The sequence below is a fragment of the Procambarus clarkii genome, chromosome 1 (genome assembly GCF_040958095.1).
Source record: "Procambarus clarkii isolate CNS0578487 chromosome 1, FALCON_Pclarkii_2.0, whole genome shotgun sequence".
Taxonomy (NCBI): Eukaryota; Metazoa; Arthropoda; class Malacostraca; order Decapoda; family Cambaridae; genus Procambarus; species Procambarus clarkii.
This window is the reverse complement of record NC_091150.1, coordinates 64,175,411-64,190,003: the sequence shown is the minus strand read 5'-3', so window position 1 is coordinate 64,190,003 and position 14,593 is coordinate 64,175,411.

The window sequence follows — 14,593 nt, the reverse complement described above, 5'->3', positions numbered from 1 at the left end:
TTGGAGATTCACTCACCTATTGTGTTAGCAGGACGGTAAGATACTTGGAACCCCAGTGGGTAAGGTTGCATTATAGCAATGACTAGGTCAGGAAGGGTGTCTAGGTCCAACAGTATTATGATTGAGGAAGAAGATAGGTTTGTGGAGAAGATGATTGGGAAATTTGTAGAGAAGAGGGATGTTTGGATAGATGATCTAATCCAGGGGATTAAAAGTGAAGTCTTTAATAAGATACAGGGCGAGGTTCAAAGACTCAAACAAGAGTTTATGGATTATATTCAAGAGGAAATCAGGAAGAGCAGGGTAGAATGGCAAGGAGAAATATCTAGGCTTACTAATGAATTTGGCAGGAATAAGGGAAGCATGGCAGGGGAAGGGGGAGTAGTAGTAGGTGGAGTAGCGAGTGTAGGAGGGGTGGGGGTCAGCCAGGGAGAGGGCCACCAGCATGACCCTGAACTGAGAAAGAGGACAATCATAATCCATGGATTACTTGAAGCCAGGGCACCATCGAGGCAGGAAAGGATGGAGATTGAGGATTTGGAACTACAGGGGATCTTGAGAGACATGAGAGCCCAGATGGCAGGGAATGAGGTGCAAGTCCACCGACGCATTGGACCATACAACTGTAACAGGAAACGACCTGTCCTGGTACAGTTCACTAACGAAGAGGCAGTGGATTACATACTGCATCACAAACACCTACTCAGAGATAGCGAAAATTACTACAACGTATTTATTGACAAATTCATGACGAAGGAGGAACAGATTGCCCACAGAGCAAGCAAACAACAGTACGACTCTTCCCATTTGAGCGCAGCTACACACCCCAGTGCTAAACCACCCCATGCTAACCAGCTCACACCTGCTTCTCAGGTCACCCCTTCCCCAAATCAGCCGCCCCTGCTTATCTCCCCAGCACATCCCTTGACCCCTCTGACCCCACTGGAGTCAAATTCATCCCACATTCCAAGGACCCCCTCATCACCTCAGCCCCCAAAACCCGTCCAGCCCTCATCCCCTCAACCCCAAAACCCACCCAGCTCTCATCCCCTCAACCCCCAAAACCCATCCAGACCTCATCCCCTCAACCCCAAGAACCCACCCAGACCTCATCCCCTCAACACCCAAAGCCTACCCAGCCCTCACCCCTCCTCATCCCCTCTCCTTCCATGTGACCCCCCACCCTTGCGAGGGAGGTGGGAGGTCCCCCCCACCCCCTCTATCCTTCCCCCTCCCAACCTCTCAACCTCTATCTGTCTCCCAACCTTACACTATCTCCCAATCCCTCTATGCCCTCCCTAATCTTCAGACCCAGTATGCCCTTCCTACTCCATACCTACCTACCCAGGCCCTACCCCAGACCCTCCTACCTACCTTCCTAGAAGCCCAGCCCCCAGTAGCCCCCCAAGCACTCTTTCTGAACACCCCCCTCCTGAACTCTTTCACCCCCCATACACCCCCCGGACCCCCCCAGACACCCCCCGGATCCCCCCGGACATCCCCCGGACCCTCCCCGCCCCCAGTCATCCCCCAGACACCCCCCAGATCCCCCAGATCCCCTCTGCCCCCAGTCACCCCCCAGACATCCCCCAGATCCCCCCAGACCCCCAGAGAAAGGGAGAACTCTGGTACAAGAGTTTCCATGAAGAATCTCAAGGTTTGGTACACCAATGCTGATGGGGTATCTAATAAAGCAGAAGAGATAAAAGAAAGAGTGAGTGAAGCAGATCCTGACATAGTTGCAATTGTGGAAACTAAAATTAATGACATGATCTCAGATGCAATCTTTCCTGAAGGGTACCAGGTGATACGAAAAGAGAGGACACAGAGACAGGGAGGGGGAGTAGCACTCCTAATAAAGCGGAAATGGAAGTTTGAAGACCTGGGAAATCGAGTTACCAATGAGTGCACAAGCTTCATACATGGAACTCTGACAGTAGATGGGAGGAAGATTGTGATCCTGGTATCTACAATCCCCCACCAAACAGTAGAAGACCCAGGCAGGAGTATGATGACAACAACAAAGCATGTATAGATGAACTGCAGAAGGCAGCAACACTAGCCCACAGAATGAGAGCGAAGCTGCTGATCATGGGGGACCTAAATCATGGAGAGATAAATTGGGAATCATGGAATCCCCATGGAGGGGACGAAACGTGGGGAGCAAAATTAGTAGATGTTATAGACAGGAATTTCCTGACACAACATGTGAAGGAAGACACAAGGGAAAGAGGAGGAGATGCACCGAGCCTATTAGACCTGATTTTCACCCAGAACGTAGAAGATATCGAGAATTTAGAGCATGAAATACCTCTAGGGGCCAGTGACCATTGTGTCCTAGTCTTTGACTACATGATGGAATTCAAACTTATGACCATGGGACAAGAGATCTGGGAAAGGAGAGCTGACTACAGGAAAGGGGACTATATGAGGATAAGGGACTATCTGGGTGAAGTGCAGTGGGAGGAAGAAATTAGAGGAAAAACAGTCCAAGATATGATGGACCTAGTCATACAGAAATGCCAGGAGGCCGAAGAGAGATTTATACCAACGGTAAAGGGAAAAAATAAGAAGGAATATAATAACCCATGGTTTAATAGACAGTGTCAGGAAGCAAAAATGGCCAGCCAGACGGGAGTGGAGGAAGTACAGAAGACAAAGAACAGAGGACAACAGAAGCAGATACAACAGAGCTAGGAACGATTACATTAACATAAGACGAACATCGGAAAGGGACTATGAGAACGATATTGCAATCAAAGCGAAAAAACAACCTAAGTTACTACACAGTCATATAAGAAGAAAAATGTCGGTGAACGACCAAGTGACAAGACTAAGGAAGACAGAGGGGGCATATACTGAAAGTGACAAGGAAATCTGCGAGGCACTGAATGCCAGTTTCCATGGAGTGTTCACTACCGAGCCTGAGCAGCTCCCATTGTTGGAAGGGGTTACCCTAGATGAAAGACTATCAGATATAGAGGTGACAGCAGAGGAGGTAATGAAACAGTTGACAACTCTAGATGCAGCTAAAGCAGTTGGACCAGACAAAGTATCACCGTGGATACTAAAAGAAGCAGCACAGGCCCTCAGCGTGCCTCTGGCAATGATCTTTAATGAGTCACTTATGTCAGGAGAATTGCCCAGTTGCTGGAAGAAGGCAAATGTCGTGCCGATCTTCAAGAAAGGAGATAGGGAGGAGGCACTTAACTACAGACCTGTATCACTGACAAGCATCCCCTGTAAAATACTGGAAAGAATAATTAGGCTGCGACTGGTTGCACACCTGGAGAACATTAGGTTTGTGATCAAACATCAACATGGGTTCTGGACAGGGAAATCGTGCCTAACAAACCTTCTGGAATTCTATGATAAAATAACGAGGATAAGACAGGACAGAGATGGTTGGGCAGACTGCATATTTCTGGACTGCCAAAAAGCCTTTGATACAGTACCGCACATGAGACTGCTGTTCAAGCTCGAGAGGCAGGCGGGGGTGGGGGGAAAGGTCCTAGAATGGATAAGGAACTACCTAACAGGAAGGAGCCAAAGAGTTACGGTAAGGGGCGAGAAGTCGGACTGGCGAACAGTAACAAGTGGAGTACCACAAGGATCGGTGCTGGGACCAATTCTATTTCTTGTATATGTTTAACGACATGTTTACAGGCGTAGAGTCCTACATGTCGATGTTTGCGGATGATGCAAAGTTGATGAGAAGAGTTGTGACAGATGAGGATTGCAGGATCCTCCAAGAGGACCTGAACAGATTGCAGAGATGGTCAGAGAAATGGCTACTAGAATTCAACACGAGCAAATGTAAAGTTATGGAAATGGGACTAGGAGATAGGAGACCAAAGGGACAGTACACAATGAAGGGGAACAGCCTACCTGTAACGATGCGTGAAAGAGACCTGGGGGTGGACGTAACACCTAATCTATCTCCTGAGGCACATATTAATAGGATAACGACAGCAGCGTACTCTACACTGGCAAAAGTTAGAACATCATTCAGAAACCTAAGTAAGGAGGCATTTAGGGCGCTTTACACTGCCTACGTAAGGCCAGTCTTAGAGTATGCCGCCTCATCATGGAGTCCCCATCTGAAGAAGCATATAATGAAACTGGAAAAGGTTCAGAGGTTTGCAACGAGACTCGTCCCAGAGCTACGAGGAATGGGGTATGAAGAGCGCCTGAGGGAACTGTGCCTTACGACACTAGAAAGAAGAAGGGAGAAGGGGGGACATGATAGGAACGTATAAGATACTCAGAGGAATTGACAGAGTGGACATAGACGAAATGTTCACACGGAATAGTAACAGAACGAGAGGACATGGATGGAAGCTTGAAACTCAGATGAGTCACAGAGATGTTAGGAAGTTTTCTTTTAGCGTGAGAGTAGTGGGGAAATGGAATGCACTTCAGGAACAGGTTGTGGAAGCAAATACTATTCATAATTTTAAAACCAGGTATGATAGGGAAATAGGACAGGAGTCATTGCTGTAAACAACCGATGCTCGAAAGGCGGGATCCAAGAGTCAATGCTCGATCCTGCAGACACAACTAGGTGAGTACACACACACAGTAGTATTATGATTGAGGAAGAAGATAGGTTTGTGGAGAAGATGATTGGGAAATTTGTAGAGAAGATGGATGTTTGGATAGGTGATCTAATCCAGGGGATTAAAAGTGAGGTCTTTAATATCTTGGTATATCTTGAGGTTATCTTGAGATGATTTCGGGGCTTTAGTGTCCCCGCGGCCCGGTCCTCGACCAGGCCTCCACCCCCAGGAAGCTGCCCGTGACAGCTGACTAACACCCAGGTACCTATTTTACTGCTAGGTAACAGGGGCATAGGGTGAAAGAAACTCTGCCCATTGCTTCTCGCCGGCACCTGGGATCGAACCCAGGACCACAGGATCACAAGTCTAGCGTGCTGTCCACTCGGCCGACCGGCTCCCTAAAGATACAGGACGAGGTTCAAAGACTCAAACAAGAGTTTATGGATTATATTCAAGAGGAAATCTCGAAGAGCAGGGTAGAATGGCAAGGAGAAATATCTAGGCTTACTAATGAATTTGGCACTAATAAGGGAAGCTTGGCAAGGGAAGGGGGAGTAGTAGTAGGTAGAGTAGCGGGAGTGGGAGGGGTGGGGGTCAGCCAGGGAGGGGGCCACCAGCATGACCCTGAACTGAGAAAGAGGACAATCATAATCCATGGATTACTTGAAGCCAGGGCACCATCGAGGCAGGAAAGGATGGAGATTGAGGATTTGGAGCTATAGGGGATCTTGAGAGACATGAGAGCCCAGATGGCAGGGAATGAGGTGCAAGTTCAACGACGCATTGGACCATACAACTGTAACAGGAAACGACCTGTCCTGGTACAGTTCACTAACGAAGAGGCAGTGGATTACATACTGCATCACAAACACTTACTCAGAGGTAGCGAAAATTACTACAACGTATATATTGACAAATTCATGACGAAGGAGGAACAGATAGCCCACAGAGCAAGCAAACAACAATACAACTCTTCCCATTTGAGAGTAGCTACACACCCCAGTGCTAATCCACCCCATGCTAACCAGCTCACACCTGCTTCTCAGGTCACCCCTTCCCCAAATCAGCTGCCCCTGCTTATCTCCCCTACACATCCCTTGACCCCTCTGACCCCACTGCAGTCAAATTCATCGCACATTCCAAGGACTCCCTCATCACCTCAACCCCCAAAACCCGTCCAGCCCTCATCCCCTCAACACCCCAAAACCCACCCAGCCCTCATCCCCTCAACCCCAAGAACCCACCCAGCCCTCATCCCCTCAACACCCAAAACCTACCCAGCCCTCACCCCTCCTCATCCCCTCTCCTTCCATGTGACCCCCACCCTTGCGAGGGGGTGGGAGGTTCCCCCACCCCCTCTATCCTTCCCCCTCCCAACCTCTCAACCTCTATCTGACTCGCAACCTTAGGCTATCTCCCAACCCCTCTATGCCCTCCCTAATCTTCAGACCCAGTATGCCCTTCCTACTCCAGACCTACCTACCCAGGCCCTACCCCAGACCCTCCTACCTACCTTCCTAGAAGCCCAGCCCCCAGTAGCCCCCCCAAGCACCCCTCCTGACCTCTTTCACCCCCCATACACCCCCGGACCCCCCAGACACCCCCCGGATTCCCCCGGACATCCCCCGGATCCTCCCCGCCCCCAGTCATCCCCCAGACACCCCCCAGATCCCCCAGATCCCCCCTGCCCCCAGTCACCCCCAGACACCCCCCAGATCCCCCCAGACCCCCAGAGAAAGGGAGAACTCTGGTACAAGAGTTTCCATGAAGTATTGCAAGGTTTGGTACACCAATGCTGATGGGGTATCTAATAAAGCAGAAGAGATAAAAGAAAGAGTGAGTGAAGCAGATCCTGAGATAGTTGCAATTGTGGAAACTAAAATTAATGACATGATCTCAGATGCAATCTTTCCTGAAGGGTACCAGGTGATACGAAAAGAGAGGACACAGAGACAGGGAGGGGGAGTAGCACTCCTAATAAAGCGGAAATGGAAGTTTGAAGACCTGGGAAATCGAGTTACCAATGAGTGCACAAGCTTCATACATGGAACTCTGACAGTAGATGGGAGGAAGATTGTGATCCTGGTAATCTACAATCCCCCACCAAACAGTAGAAGACCCAGGCAGGAATATGATGACAACAACAAAGCATGTATAGATGAACTGCAGAAGGCAGCAACACTAGCCCACAGAATGAGAGTGAAGCTGCTGATCATGGGGGACCTAAATCATGGAGAGATAAATTGGGAATCAAGGAATCCCCATGGAGGGGACAAAACGTGGGGAGCAAAATTAGTAGATGTTATAGACAGGAATTTCCTAACACAACATGTGAAGGAAGACACAAGGGAAAGAGGAGGAGATGCACCGAGCCTATTAGACTTGATTTTCACCCAGAACGTAGAAGATATCGAGAATTTAGAGCATGAAATACCTCTAGGGGCCAGTGACCATTGTGTCCTAGTCTTTGACTACATGATGGAATTCAAACTTATGACCATGGGACAAGAGATCTGGGAAAGGAGAGTTGACTACAGGAAAGGGGACTATAAGAGGATACGGGACTATCTGGGTGAAGTGCAGTGGGAGGAAGAAATTAGAGGAAAAACAGTCCAAGATATAGACCTAGTCATACAGAAATGCCAGAAGGCCGAAGAGAGATTTATACCAACAGTAAAGGGAAAAAATAAGAAGGAATATAATAACCCATGGTTTAATAGACAGTGTCAGGAAGCAAAAATGGCCAGCAGGCGGGAGTGGAGGAAGTACAGAAGACAAAGGACAGAGGACAACAGGATCAGATACAACAGAGCTAGGAACGATTACATTAACATAAGACGAACATCGGAAAGGGAATATGAGAACGATATTGCAATCAAAGCGAAAAAACAACCTAAGTTACTACACAGTCATATAAGAAGAAAAATGTCGGTGAACGACCAAGTGACAAGACTAAGGAAGACAGAGGGGACATATACTGAAAGTGACAAGGAAATCTGCGAGGCACTGAATGCCAGTTTCCATGGAGTGTTCACTACCGAGCCTGAGCAGCTCCCATTGTTGGAAGGGGTTACCCTAGATGAAAGACTATCAGATATAGAGGTGACAGCAGAGGAGGTAATGAAACAGTTGACAACTCTAGATGCAACTAAAGCAGTTGGACCAGACAAAGTATCACCGTGGATACTAAAAGAAGCAGCACAGGCCCTCAGCGTGCCTCTGGCAATGATCTTTAATGAGTCACTTATGTCAGAATTGCCCAGTTGCTGGAAGAAGGCAAATGTCGTGCCGATCTTCAAGAAAGGTGATTGGGAGGAGGCACTTAACTATAGACCTGTATCACTGACAAGCATCCCCAGTAAAATACTGGAAAGAATAATTAGGCTACGACTGGTTGCACACCTGGAGAACATTAGGTTTGTGAGCAAACATCAATATGGGTTCTGGACAGGGAAATCGTGCCTAACAAACCTTCTGGAATTCTATGATAAAATAACGAGGATAAGACAAGACAGAGATGGTTGGGCAGACTGCATATTTCTGGACTGCCAAAAAGCCTTTGATACAGTACCGCACATGAGACTGCTGTTCAAGCTCGAGAGGCAGGCGAGAGGACCTGAACAGGTTGCAGAGATAGTTAGAGAAATGGCTACTGGAATTCAACACGAGCAAATGTAAAGTTATGGAAATGGGACTAGGAGATAGGAGACCAAAGGGACAGTACACAATGAAGGGGAACAGCCTACCTGTGACGACGCGTGAAAGAGACCTGGGGGTGGACGTAACACCTAATCTATCTCCTGAGGCACATAGAAATAGGATAACGACAGCAGTGTACTCTACACTGGCAAAAGTTAGAACATCATTCAGAAACCCCAAGTAAGGAGGCATTTAGGGCGCTTTACACTGCCTACGTGAGGCCAGTTTTAGAGTATGCTGCCTCATCATGGAGTCCCCATCTGAAGAAGCATATAATGAAACTGGAAAAGGTTCAGAGGTTTGCAACGAGACTCGTCCCAGAGCTACGAGGGATGGGGTATGAGGAGCGCCTGAGGGAACTGTGCCTTACGACACTAGAAAGAAGAAGGGAGAGGGGGGACATGATAGGAACGTATAAGATACTCAGAGGGATTGAAAGAGTGGACATAGACGAAATGTTCACACGGAATAGTAACAGAACGAGGAAACATGGATGGAAGCTTGAAACACAGATGAGTCACAGAGATGTTAGGAAGTTTTCTTTTAGCGTGAGAGTAGTGGGAAAATGGAATGCACTTCAGGAACAGGTTGTGGAAGCAAATACTATTCATAATTTTAAAACCAGGTGTGATTGGGAAATGGGACAGGAGCCATTGCTGTAAACAACCAATGCTCGAAAGGCGGGATGCAAGAGTCAATGCTCGATCCTGCAGACACAACTAGGTGAGTACAACTAGGTGAGTACACACACACACACACACACACACACACACACACACACACACACACACACACACACACACACACACACACACACACACACACACACACACTTTGTATGTGTGTATTGAGCTTTGAGTACCTGGTTGAGCTAGGAATTATCACCCCTAAAAAAGAACTGGGAAAAAAAGAGCTGGTGTACCGAAAGGAAAACTATGAGGAGATGAATAAATTCCGAAGGAATATACATTGGGACACAGAACTCAGAACCAAGTCCGTACAAGACATGATGGACTATGTCACCCAAAAGTGTCAGGGGGCTGTGAGCAGGTTTATCCCAGCCCGAAAGGAAAAAAAACAGAGAAGCAAAAGAAAAATCCGTGGTTTACTAGGAATGTATGAAAGCAAAGGAGCTGAACAAAAGGGCATGGAGGATGTTACGGACCCGAGTCCAGCATCCGAGCACGGAGCAGTGACGACAACGCCATCTGTGGGTCAGCTCCCGAAACCCCCTCCAAATAGACAACGCCATCTAGTGAGGACGAGATATGCCGGCCACAGGGGCAGGTTTCCCGTCTTGTTCAGCTCGTAACTAGCCGCTGCTGACCTCTGGTGAGGTGGCGCTTAGGCAGCAACGCCATCTATGTAGTGGATAGGTGGACGTTTGTGTCTAAGCCTGTAAGTGAGGTGCCCTAGAGTGTCCCCCAACACTAATGACGTGTCTGATTACAGAGTCGACCTGGGACTGCTGTAATGGACGTTGGATCAGTCTACCCAAGGCAGCCAAAGTCTCTCCACGTGTTTGCTGAAGAAGCTGTGAGTTGCTCCCGGACGAACACTGCTGAGAGTGTTAGCCTGCCTGTGACGTGGCAGAGTTGAGGAATTGTCGTATCCGGGGGTTGACTGGTGGAAGAGACTAGCCACTGTGGTGCTATAGAGAGGAGAGTGATCAGCGGAATCACACGAGGCTCCTGCCTAGGGCTCGCAACCCTAGTATCGGTCGTAGAGTGGCCTACGCAGCGGAGCTGATTGAAACCTGCCAGCTACAGGCTGGATTTGTGGTTGAAGGCCTCCACGACGGTGTACCCAGTGGGACTGTGATTTGGCTGGCCTGTGGCCAGGGTAGATTCGCCTAGAGAATCAAAGGATTCATCGTGGGCCACAAAGAAGAGAACCAGGGCTACTCATCTTGAGAACCGTGAAACATTGAAACAAACTGTGAGTCTTCAGAGGAAGACAAGTTATTGTACATAAGTGTAGTTATAGCCCCAGCGAGTGACTGTGAGATATTTATTTATGGTGGTTGTTAATATATATATTTAAATTAGTGCATTTTTATCCCTTCCCCTTTAATTTACTTGCGTTACGGAACACACCCCTTGAAAGCCATTACTAACTTGGGGCCGGATACCCAAACTCTAAAAACATCAGAGAAGAACCCAGTTGCAACCCAATAGGTCCGTAACATAATTGGCATCCCCAGCGGGATGCGACCCCTTGTCAAGTATGTTTGACAGGGGTGGTGAAGTAGCGCAATCCCTTGTAAATAATTCTCCCTGTTTGTGACTATTAGGACGTTATACGTCCTGTGCGGTGCTCGGAGTGATTCGGTGTAATATTGTAGAGTGCGGTGCTCGCTGTGATTAAGTGCAATATTGCGTAGTGTGGTGCCTGGTGTAATTACGTGCAACAGTGGCAAGTGAAGTGCTCGGTGCGTTAAGTGCTAACATGAAAGCGGTGTGTTAAGTGCTAGTGTTCCATCTAAGTGACAATGGCAGAAAAAGCGTCCATCGACGATCTGGACGATGTTCAGGCCTTTCTGAACAGGGAGGACTGTCTTGCCAGATTAAAATATCTGGGGAAACAGGAACTTGTACTGGTAAGTGCCTTTCTGGAGATAAAGATACGTGCCAGTGATTCCCGTGTGGAGATCTTGTCCAAGGTTCACAAGCATTTGAAGGCCAAAGAGAAACAGGAAAGCGAGGCACAAATTACGAAAGAAAGTGAGGAAGTAGATTCCACTGAAAAGGAAGATAAGGGCAGTGACATTGAAAGCGATGCAGGTGAGCTGGATATAAGCTTGCTAACTGTCAAATTGCGTGCCTTGGAAATAAATCGCGAGATTGAATGGAAGAAATTAGAATTAGAACGAGAATTAAAAGATAAAGAAATGGCGATGAGGCGTTTAGAATTAGAAGAAAGGAAAGAAGAGCAAGAAAGAGAAGAGCGAGAAAGAGAAGAGAAACGAAAGAGAGAAGAGCGAGAAAGAGAAGAGAAACGAGAAAGAGAAGAGCGAGAAAGAGAAGAGAAACGAGAGAGAGAAGAGCGAGAGAGAGAAGAGCGAGAGAGAGAAGAGAAACGAGAGAGAGAAGAGCGAGAAAGAGAAGAGAAACGAGAAAGAGAAGAGAGAGAAGAGAAACGAGAAAGAGAAGAGAAACGAGAGAGAGAAGAAAAAGAAAAAGAGAGACAACATGAGCTAGAAGTATTGCGATTAGGTGGTCGGAGGCAAACAACGGACACAAGTCTTTTTGATCCAGTAAGGAACATCAAAATGGTCCCGAAGTTCAACGAGAAGGAAGTTTCGAAGTTCTACGCGGCCTTCGAGAAAGTCGCAGCCTCTTTGGAGTGGCCAAAGGAGAATTGGGCCATCATGATACAGTCCGTCTTGACTGGGAAGGCCCAAATCGCCTACTCCACGTTGTCCCTTGATGACTCCGGCGATTACGACAAGGTGAAAAAGGTGGTGCTCATGGCGTACCAATTGGTACCTGAGGCTTACAGGCAGAAGTTTAGAAACCTGAAAAAGACCTCAGAGCACACTTTCACCGAATTCACGACCATCAAGGAGCGGCTTTTCCAAGAATGGTGCGCCTCTCGGAAGGTGGAGACCAAAGAAGACCTCGAGCAGCTCATACTGTTAGAGGACTTCAAAGACTGTCTGTCTGGAGATCTGAAGACGTACTTAAAGGAACAGCAGGTAGAGACCTTACGTGTAGCAGCCACCATGGCTGAAGAGTACATCTTAACGTATAGGCCTTCTGCTAAGTATGTCCCGAGGAATTACCCACGCCGGTTTGACAAACCTCATCAGGAAGAGGAGAGACTCGTCCCACAAAGCACTGTGAAGACACCCCCAAGTAGCCCTCGAAGGACCAGTCCTAACAGTCCGAAACACCGGAGTCCGAGGAGGAATATGGTGTGTTGGACTTGTGGGCAGAAAGGGCATGTAGCTGCTATGTGCCAAGGCAGAAGAGGTAGCGGCCCACGTAGGGAGGTGATGTTGATGAGCTGTGTGACACCACCAGTAGGAAGCCAGTCTATGACTACTCAGGAAGAACCAGGATTGTTTTCCCCCTCACATTTCAAGCGGGTATGTAACGAGTGATCATACTGGTAGATCAGTTATAGTGCTCAGAGATAGTGGAGCAGCCCAGTCCCTGATCGTGAAAAACTCGTTACCCGAGGGAATGAGTGTGGATGGGAGACAAAAGGTTGTCCTGGTTGGGTTTCCTAGGACACGGTACGTCGCCCCTTTAGTGCTGGTACATCTTGACTCGCCTTACTTCAGCGGCACATGTGCGTTGGCAGTAGTTGATACCCTACCTATAGCTGGGATTGACGTAATACTAGCCAACGACTTGGTGACAGATTGGAGCAACAATCATCCCAAGGTTGCGGACGAGTCAGCCGGAACAGCAAGGTCCGAGGTAACAGCAGGCATTGGTAATATCCAGGTACAGACAGACCCGGAATTAAATAACATGTTTAATTTGTCCTCTACCCGACAGATCGAGAGCATTCTAGCAGTCTCCTGATTCTTCTCCCGACAAGGAACATGAGGTTACGATGGCAGAAGCAACTGAGCGAGAAGAGAGGCCTCGTGTACAAACACCCATGGATACCCCAGTGTCTGGAGTGAAGGCACTTGAGTACTTGCGGTATGGCAAGGTACAGCGTTCATTGAACCGGCCAGAGATTCCCCAGACGTCGGAGGTATGTGAGGTATGTATAAAGGTTCTAGTGCCCTCTTCGGTCCAAACCAGGCTAATGGATATAGCCGGCTATAGACATTACAGGCTCAAGAAGCTTATCTCTCAGTTAACCAAATGTTTCTTGGCGGTATTTTGTTTTATTATTATGTGTGTTCTCAGTAAGGACCAATGGACGACCCGACAGATGATGGCTCACTTGAACATCGTGAAGAGATCCCAGGGATTAGAGACGTGCTCTGTGGGTGTTGCAGTCAGAGAAGGGACCTGGAAGGTGATGGTGGATACCGGAGGTATGAGATGTGATATTATGAGTGACTGTTTCCGACAGGTTGACACCCCCACGCATGATTGCTGAGCCTGGAGGTAGCGTTATGCGGAACGTTGGTCGACCTGACGGTGGTAGAGCGGACACCATCTTCGATGTACGAACAGCCCTGTTGGGACTAGGTGTGGACCTAGTAGAGGTGTATGCTGTAAGTACTGATTTACCCACTGTCGCTGTCACTCTAAATTATCAGACCCCTGTATTCCAGGTTCCCGTCTCCCTGAAGGACTACCGGAACGGTACCAGAAATGCCGTCTGTGACCAGCCATCATCGGTGCCACGACACAGGGAAGTGTCGATTCACCCCAGATCGAGTCTATATCAATCCTTACTCGGGACACGTGAGATTATGCCCCTGCTTGACATCTTAGTGGAGGTGTGGAAGATCACATCAGGCAGGTCATTGCCTTACATCTTCTCATTAGGACAGTTCTGTGGACAAGACATCCTCGCCATTCCAGTACTTAGTGTACGTGAGTCCGTTTGGAGTTGTATCCACGTACTAATTTGGTTCGTCTTTTCTTTGATAGAGACCCAAACCAAATTATTTTTGGTGGGGAGGTGTTACGGACCCGAGTCCAGCGTCCGAGCACGGAGCCGTGACGACAACGCATCTGTGGGTCAGCTCTCGAAACCCCCTCCAAATGGACGACGCCATCTAGTGAGGACGAGATATACCAGCCACAGGGGCTGGTTTCCCGTCTTGTTCAGCTCGTAACGTAGCTGCTGCTGACCTCTGGTGAGGTGGCGCTTAGGCAGCAACTCCATCTATAGAGTGGATAGGTGGACGTTTGTGTCTAAGCCTGTAAGTGAGGTGCCCTAGAGTGTCCCCCAACACTAATGACATGTCTGATTACAGAGTCGACCTGGGACTGCTGTAATGGACGTTGGATCAGTCTACCCAAGGCAGCCAAAGTCTCTCCACGTGTTTGCTGAAGAAGCTGTGAGTTGCTCCCGGACGAACACTGCTAGAGTGTTAGCCTGCCTGTGACGTGGCAGAGTTGAGGAATCGTCGTACCCAGGGGTTGACTGGTGGAAGAGACTAGCCACTGTGGTGATATAGAGAGGAGAGTGATCAGCGGAATCACACGAGGCTCCTGCCTAGGGCTCGCAACCCTAGTTTCGGTCGTAGAGTGGCCTACGCAGCGGAGCTGATTGGAACCTGCCAGCTACAGGCTGGATTTGTGGTTGAAGGCCTCCACGACGGTGCACCCAGTGGGACTGTGATTTGGCTGGCCTGTGGCCAGGGTAGATTCGCCTAGAGAATCAAAGGATTCATCGTGAGCCACATAGAAGAG